Source organism: Perognathus longimembris, chromosome 7 (genome assembly GCF_023159225.1).
Source record: "Perognathus longimembris pacificus isolate PPM17 chromosome 7, ASM2315922v1, whole genome shotgun sequence".
Classification (NCBI taxonomy): Eukaryota; Metazoa; Chordata; class Mammalia; order Rodentia; family Heteromyidae; genus Perognathus; species Perognathus longimembris.
The window spans coordinates 79,917,654-79,927,367 of record NC_063167.1 but is presented as its reverse complement, the minus strand read 5'-3'; positions in this window follow the sequence as shown (position 1 = coordinate 79,927,367).

The window sequence follows — 9,714 nt, the reverse complement described above, 5'->3', positions numbered from 1 at the left end:
AGAGTTGGTTCTTTGAAAAAATCAACAAGATAGACAGACCCGTGGCAAACCTGACCAAAAAACGAAGGCAGCACACTCAAATAAACTAGATAAGAGATGAAACAGGTAACATCACCACAGAAACAACCAAAATTCACAACACAATAAGGGACTATTTTGCAAAACTTTATGCCAACAAATTCGAGAACTTGGAAGAAATGGATGATTTCTTAGAAAAAATTCATGTCCCCAAACTCAACCATGAAGATTTAAACCTTCTAAACAGACCCATATCCAGTATTGAAATAGAAATGGCAATAAGTGATCTCCCATTTAGAAAAGCCTAGGTCCAGATGGATTCACTGCAGAATTCTACAAGGCCTTCAAAACAGAACTCACTCCAATATTTCTCAAACTCTTTAATGAAATCGAAAAAGAACGTTCACTACCAGACTCATTCTATGAAGCCAGTATAACCCTCATCCCACAAACAGGCAGGGATCCTGATGAACACAGATGCAAAAATTGTCAGTAAAATACTGGCCAGTCAACTTCAACAGGTCATCAAAAAAATCATACACCACGGTCAAACTGGATTCATCCCAGGGATGCAAAGTTGGTTCAATGTATGCAAGTCAATTAATGTAATCCACCACATCAACCGGAGCAAGGTAAAGAACCACATGGTTTTATCTCTGGATACGGAAAAAGCGTTCGATAAAATCCAGCACCCATTTATGCTAAAAAACCCTGGAATAATTAGGATTCCAGGGAACATTCCTGAATATAATCAAGGCAGTTTATGACAAACCAACAGCAGGCATAACTCTAAATGGTGAAAATCTTAAGCCATTCCCTTTAAAATCAGGAACAAGGCAGGGATGTCCACTCTCTCCCCTGCTCTTCAACATAGTACTAGAATTCCTAGCCAGAGCAATTAGGCAAGAAGAAAATATAAAGGGAATCCCAATAGGAAAAGAAGAAGTTAAACTTTCTCTCTTTGCAGATGACATGATGCTACAACTAAAGAACCCCATAGACTCTATCCCCAAGCTACTAGAGCTGATCCAAAACTTTGGTAAAGTTGCAGGATATAAAATAAACCCTGAAAAATCAATGGCCTTGGGCGGGGTATATAGCCTAGTGGCAAGAGTGCCTGCCTCAGATACACGAGGCCCTACGTTCGATTCCCCAGCACCACATATGCAGAAAATGGCCAGAAGCGGCACTGTGGCTCAAGTGGCAGAGTGCTAGCCTTGAGCGGGAAGAAGCCAGGGACAGTGCTCAGGCCCTGAGTCCAAGGCCCAGGACTGGCCAAAAAAAAAAAAAAAAAAAAAAAAATCAATGGCCTTTCTCTATGCTAAAGACCCAAAGACCAAGGCTGAAATCAGGAAAGGAACTCCTTTTGCAATAGCCCCCAAAAACATAAAATACCTAGGAATAACCTTAACCAAAGAAGTGAAAGACCTCTTTGATGAGAACTTTAAAAACATGAAAAACGAAATTAAGGCAGAACAAAGAAAATGGAAAAACCTCCCATGCTCCTGGATTGAGAGAATTAATATAATCAAAATGCAATATTGCCAAAGGCTATCTACAAATTCAATGCAATACCCATTAATATCCCAACACCATTTTTTAATGAAATAGAGGAAGCAATCCTGAAATTCATATCGAACAATAAAAGACCAAGAATTAGCAACAACAATCCTAAGCAGAAAGAACAGTGCTGGAGGAATTACAATACCCAACTTCAAGCTGTATTATAAAGCTATAGTAATAAAAACAGCTTGGTATTGGCACTGGAACAGGCCTGAACACCAATAGAACAGAATTGAAGACCCAGAAATGAACCCACAGAACTACGCCTACTTAATCTTTGATAAAGGAGCTAAAACAATAGTATGGAAGAAAGATAGCCTCTTTAACAAATGGTGCTGGCAAAACTGGCTCAACACATGCAACAAACTAAAACTAGATCCTTATATATCATCCTGCACCAAAATCAATTCCAAATGGATCAAAGACCTTGAAATCAAAACAGACACCCTGACAATACTAAAGGAATGAGTAGGTGAAACACTTGGGCTCCTTGGCGCAGGACGGAACTTCCTTAACAAAGACGCAGAAAGGCTTCAAATCAAAGAAAGTTTGGACAAATGGGACTGCATCAAACTGCAGAGCTTCTGCAGGGCAAAGGACATAGCTCGCAAGATAAACAGAAAGCCCACAGATTGGGAGAAGATCTTTACCAGCCATTCAACAGATAAAGGCCTCTTATCTAAAATATATGCAGAACTAAAAAAATTACCTTCTTCCAAAACAAAACCGCAAAGAACCAATAGCCCCCCTTCATCAAGTGTGTAAAGACTTACAAAGAGACTTCTCTGATGAGGAAATGAGAATGGACAAGAGACATATGAAAAAGTGCTCTAGATCACTGGCCATAAAAGAAATGTAAATCAAAACAACAGTGAGATTCCATCTCACCCCAGTAAGAATGCCATATATCAAGAAAACTAATAATAACAATTGTTGGGGATGATGCCAAAAGGGAACCCTACTTCATTGTTGGTGGGAATGTAAACTGGTTCAGCCACTCTGACAAGCGGTATATATGGAGATTCCTCAGAAGGCTAAACATAGAATTCCCCTATGACCCAGCAGCCCCACTTTTGGGTATCAATCCAAAAAACCAAAAACAAAAATCACACTAAGTCCACCATCACCACAATGTTCATTGTGGCACAATTTGTCATAGCTAGAATATGGAACCAACCAGATGCTCCTCAGTAGACGAATGGCTCACGAAAATGTGGTACATATACACAATGGAATTTTATGCCTCTATCAGAAAGAATGACATTGCCCCATTTGTAAGGAAATGGAAGGACTTGGAAAAAGTTATACTAATTGAAGTGAGTCAGACCCAAAGAAACATGGGCTCTATGGTCTCCCTTATAGGGAATAATTAGCACAGGTTTAGGCAAGTCACAGCAGAGAATCACAAGAGCCCAATTGATATTCCCTTACGAACACATAAGATGATGCTAAGTGAAATGAACTCCATGTTATGGTAACAATTGTTATATCACAGTTCTAACTACTTTCAACGTGCCATATCTAACTGTAGCTTCTATTATTGATGATCTTTTTGTGTCACCTTCCTGTGGTTGTACCTACACTATCTCTGTATCTTATCTGAGTATACTGGAAACCAGGTATACTGGTATTAGAACTAGGAAATTGAAAGGGAATACCAAAATCGAGAGACACAGGGTAAAAAAAGACAAACAACTACAAAAGCGATACTTGCAAAACTGTTTGTTGTAAATGAACTGAACAACTCATGGGTGGGGGGGAGGAAAGGAAAGGGGGAGGGGGGAGGGGGAGTGAGGAACGAGGTAACAAACAGTACAAGAAATGTATCCAATGCCTAATGTATGAAACTGTAACCTCTCTGTAATTCAGTTTGATAATAAAAACTTAAAATAAAAAAAATAAGCTAGATAGTAAGCCCTACAGACATAGTACATATTATATATTATATAACATATGCAATATGTTATATACTAGTTATGTTTTATAATATAATATGTATATATTTATGCTCAGTGTTCTGATGAACACTGAATAAAGGAATAAATTGTTTTCTAAATACCTGGACATATTGGTAGAATATGGATTAATCACAAGGGAATAAATGGCTCTGTTATTAATATTTTTTTCTTCTACATATTTAGCTCTAAAGTCAGCTCACTCCAGCGGGTTCTGAAAGCTTCTAAAACCTTGCTATGCCTGGTAAAGATCCCCATTTTAGTGTGATGTTTCTTTCACTTTCAGGGACAAGACAGAGTACCACATCAATAATCATGACATTATTGAAAGTAAATGTGATTTTCTAGGTCTTCCAAAAAGGATTGTACATTTAGTTGTTGTGTTTACATGATTTCCATTTGAAACCAATCTTTGAATTAATCTCTTTTTGGCTGAATTGCTTTCAGTTTAGGCTTCATTTGATTTAAGCAGAAGAGAAAAATCATATATTAAAAGACAGAGTCAAATTCCCTGCACAGAAAAGGAGAAAGGTTGTCCGTTCCTCCTGAAAACTAAGTAGCAGGATGCACCCCATTAGATCAGGGAAACAAAAGGTCTGGTCCAGTTCTTTCTCATTCATTCATTCACTCAGTCACTCATTTGATCAATAACTATTTTGCTTTTTACCTAGCAACCACTACCTTAGGTGATAGAAAGAAAAAGTTGACACTGACATCTTGGAAGACAGGGTAATGACCCATCCAACAACCTAAACCAATGACATTGACTTGCAATGAGAATCTCATTTATGTGGAGTCAACTTTGTCAAAAATATTTTTTGTGGGACTACCACTAGCACTATCATCAACCAGAAATCACTGGCACAACCAAGTGAAAAACATGAAACAAGGAAGGGGCTGGAGTCATGTTTCAAGTGGAAGAGTTTTTGATTAACAAAAATGAAGCTCCCAAGTTCAAACATCAGTTCCATTAAAACAAGGCACTATAAAACATGAAGGAAACCCTATACACAAGTAAAGATTGGTACTCTTGCCTTTTCCACTATATAAAACAAAGTGATTTCCAGGACATTTCTCTTTACTGCATACATCAGTTGGAGAAACACACGCACAAAGGAATCTAGTTCTTTTTTTTTTTTTTTTTGGCCAGTCCTGGGCCTTGGACTCAGGGCCTGAGCACTGTCCCTGGCTTCTTCCCGCTCAAGGCTAGCACTCTGCCACTTGAGCCACAGCGCCACTTCTGGCCGTTTTCTGTATATGTGGTGCTGGGGAATCGAACCTAGGGCCTTGTGTATCCGAGGCAGGCACTCTTGCCACTAGGCTATATCCCCAGCCCAGGAATCTAGTTCTGAAGAGCTGGGGGTCAAGCTGAATTTTTTTAACTAATTAAGCTTTTTTAATTTCAAAGTGTGGTACAGAGGGGTTACAGATTCATATGTAAGGCAGTGAGTACATTTCTTGTTCAACTTGTTACCTCCTCCCTCTTTTCCCCCTTCCTTCCCCCTTCCCCTCTACTCCTGAGTTGTGAAGTTGATTTACACCAAATGGATTTGTAGGTATTGCTTTTGGAATGGTTTGTCCTTTTTGTCCTTTTGTCTCAATTTTGGCATTCCTTTTCCCTTCCCCAGTTCTAATACCCATATAAATAATATCCAGGGTATTCGGATGAGATATGTTGGTAGCAGGGGTACAACCACAGGAAGGGAATACAGGAGAAACAAAACAATCGAACAGACAAGAAAAAATAATAATAAAATACAAAAGGTATGGATTTACACGGGATGATGATAATAGTTACAACAGTGGTATAACTCTTGTCTTCATAACATGGAGTTCATTTCACTTGGCATCATCTTATGTGATCATATGGGTGCAGCTATTGGAGTATTTTGATCTTCTACCATGACTGGCCTAATCCTGTACTAGCTATTCCCTATGAGGGACACCATAGGGTTTATGCTTCTTTGGGTATGGGTTACCTCACTTAATATGATTTTTTCCAAGTCCTTCCATTTTCTTAAGAATGGGGCAGTGTCATTCCTTCTGATGGAGGCATAGAATTCCATTGTGTATATGTACCACATTTTCCTGATCCAATCATCTACTGAGGGGCATCTAGGCAGGCATCTCTTCACCTAGGATTTGTATCTCTGGGATTGGGAGGTGGCACACTGAGCTGGTGATGACCAGAGGAGAGGGCACCACACACATACTCTGCTCAGCTTGCAGAGTTGCGTTAGATTGAACTGCCTTACATTTCCTTCTGCTTCAACATCTTAGCCTCAAACCACAAGAATAGTTTTCATCACATTCCTCTTTTTTTTTTTTTTTTTTTTGGCCAGTCCTGGGCCTTGGACTCAGGGCCTGAGCACTGTCCCTGGCTTCTTCCCGCTCAAGGCTAGCACTCTGCCACTTGAGCCACAGCACCGCTTCTGGCCGTTTTCTGTATATGTGGTGCTGGGGAATCAAACCTAGGGCCTCGTGTATCCGAGGCAGGCACTCTTGCCACTAGGCTATATCCCCAGCCCCATCACATTCCTCTTTTTACATCTGTGATTTCAATTTGGTGTTAAAGTTAATCACGTTGGTTTTTTTTTTTTTTTTTGAGCTGGTAAATTTCAAAGTACAGGGTCTAGCTCATAACAAGTGGCCAGTGAATAAGAATTACAAAGGGGTCACACAGGATGCTTGCCCAAACCCCTGCCTTATCAGTCGGGTTGGATTGGAAATTAAGCTCTTGTTTCTGCACAAAGCAGAGACTTTGAACAGGCATTCGGTCTTCATGAATCTCAGTGCCCTCAGAAGAACTTCGGGTGGTGTAAGACGTAAGGAGATATGATACATCGCACAGGAAACACACTTCTCAAGAACTAAAGAAACATTGGCCATCATTCACCAAGGCGGGGCTTACTTCTTCAAGAAACTATTGCATCTATTATCTCAGGGTCATGTTATCATGTGTGTGATAAAACGACTTCAAGGGAAGAAAGTCTTCTATTTCACTCATGAAAGTTGTTCCGCCACAAATGATTCTCAGAGTCACATCATTGCTTCATCTTTCACAAACCTAGTGAGATCCTAGTGGCTTGAGGATCAATATAAAACTTAATTTTTTTTTCACATGGAAAAATCTTACATCTAGAGTTCAGGCATATTATAACACATTGGTTAAAGTTCCACTCAATATTTCTGGAATTTATTGACTCAGACTCTTCACTGATGGAAAACTGTATCCCGATAAACTGTGAAGTTTAAGCAAGGTGACAGAAATTATCCTGGTATAAAAATAAGTAATAGTATAAAGCTTGGTGACTAGTGAAAGTTCCTAATCTTTGACTATACCATAAATCTTATTTGAATGTATTCTCATGCATGTTCCATTCCATTGTTTTGAAATTGACAAAGCATGTTCTGTGTGTGTGTGTGTGTGTGTGTGTGTGTGTGTATGTGTGTGTAGGCGTATTTTAATTAACAAACAGTATCATTCTGTATGGGATAAATAACTATTAAAAACACTAAATGCCAAGGTAGGATCTGGTGGCTCATGTCTGTAACCTAGCTACTCAGGAGGCTGAGATCTGAGGATCACAGTTTGAAGCCAACACAAGCAGGAAAGTTGCCATCAGATACTTACTTCCAATTAACCACTCAAAAACTGGGAGTGGTGCTGTGGCCCAAAGTGGTAGAGCACTAGCCTTGAGTCACAGAAGTGAGGGACAGAGCCCAGGCCCTGAGTTCAAGCTCCACAATTGACAAAAATTTAAAAATAAAAAAAACACATAAAATTCCATACTAGAAAAGCATACTTTCATTATTTATTTTTGGCTCTTACAGCATGGTTACAATGAGGTATTTGATTCTTTTATATGGAAGCATTTTTCCTGCCATTTTCCCCTTCCTCTTCTTCCTTCTTGTCTCCACTCTTGTCCATTACCAATCAATGTTTGGTAATTTCTCCCCATTAGTAATGTCTCTTCAACATACTAGTGGCCTGAATCATAAATCTAAATACTCACAGGAGTTATCCCTTATTTTAAAAAAGGAAATAAAAAAGAGGTAAAAAAAACAACACCTCAAAGATGCTATAACACTAAAGAAAGACCTCCTCCCACCCAAGATTTTATTTAACTATTTTTCTTAGATGCCTCTTTTCAAGGCACGGTGTATTTCTCCTTCGGCAATGTTCTAAGCAAATGACTTTATTTCAATTATATCAACCATCAATAAACAGAAATAAAAGAGATTAATGAGTAACAATACAACTAAATGATAGTCACTAGCTATAATTTTGCTTTATTGGTAAACCTCGCTCTGACTTTCCTTCCATTAAGACTATGTCCTAATTATCTCAGTTTCATTCTGCCATTAATAACCTTATTTTTATAGAAAAAAATAATTTGCTCAGAATTAGTACTGATGGATGGGTTTTAAACTATTCTTTTGCAAATAAGGCAGCGGGCATTTTTTTTAAAAAAAAGTTCTACTGTAGAGTTTGTGGTAATATTTTTTAAAGGATCATATTTTCTAATTGGCCTTCCAAGTCAGACTTTTGTCAAATGTAATACTCCATTATAGGGGGTGAAAGCAGGTGGGGGATTGAAAGTTGGAGTTCAAATTTATATAATAATTAGAAAGGACATTTATTTCAAAACGTGGAGGACTTGGCAGTAAGGAAACGACAGAAATTCAGCTCCACAATTAATTATAAATGTCAAATTACTGGTATGCATTTTTAAAGTATGTAGCTATTAGAAAACCAGACATGCATTCACACAGGCCTTGTGCTTTTTGCAGCCTCTTGTATTCCTCTACGGTGTTCTGTCATTCACTGTCAAATTCCCAACATAAGATTATAAGATATACGTCAGATCAATGTCCCGATGTTCAGGTCTGGACACACCAAGGCAGTCCCATATTTTACACTAAATTAAGTATATTAAGTGTGAAAAGCTGCTCAGGTATTAGAAGACAGTTTCAGAGTGTACAGGAGCATGTGATAGCATCTACTCTGAAGAATGCAAAGAGGAGCAGGGGGAGAGGAGAAAGGCTGCTCCTCACTGTTCAGACTCCTGGTGCTGATGCTGTCATAAGGATGAACAATGAAAAGGATGTTAACAAAATTTTGATGTGCAAGAATATGTGTTTAACTTTCAAGATGCTTTGTTTAATTAAAAGGTAAATACCATTTACCATTCTTCTTGCAGACAAACTTAGAACAGCAACAAAACCTACAGGATGTTCACATTGCTGGCAGAATTTCCTGGATGCATTTGATCAATTAAAGGGTACACATCTGGGGGAGAGATAATTATTTTCTTTCATTTGTTTTCAAATAGAAATGCCTTTGTTTTCTATAAACAGATTATTCCTAGAGTTTTAATGCCTAGCTAAGTACGGAATAGAAGGTACCCAAACTATTATTAGATACATAGTGCAGAGAAAATAGATTTAAAGAAAATAAATTTAAAAGCGTTGTCATTCAACCCCTTCCGTAAATGATATTTTTCTTCCCCTTTCTGTTTGTCTGTCTGCCTTTGTATAAAGGGTTACTCCAAAAGGATTGCAGATCAAAAAGACTTTTTCAGTCCTCCAGAAAGATAACCTCAGTCACATCTCTTGAGACTGCCGATGTAACTGCTCCATAAGCCCACGCCAATCTTGAGGCAGATCAGAAAGGTCTCAGCTCACATGTTTCCCTTTATTTAAGATTTGCTACTTTTTTTTTCTCCCAGTGATCATGGAGGGGGAGACTGCTACTGCTTCTTCACATGGCCTAAGGGCAGAAGAAGTGGAAGGAGACTTGCAGGCCTTTACTTCTAACTTCTAATCTCAATAATACAGGCGGGAGAGATAACAACACAGCCATTTTTTTTTTTCCTGTAATTCAACATTTCGAGTAGTTGTAGTTTGGTTTCCCTTCATGCTTGGGGGCAGGAAATAGAAGAGTCACCCTCCTGAGAATCCAACCTAATCATTTCCTCAGATGATTCCAACACATACCATCCATACAACATGCAAGAGAAACTGCACAGAATCCTGAGGGTTCCTCACTCAGGGAATTGGAGTTCAGGGGGGGGAGGGGGGACATGTCGATGAGACAATACTTTCTTTCAGCCAGTCCTGACTGCCACCTGACTAACACATAAAACCCTGAAATGTGAAATGGTCCAACTCATAT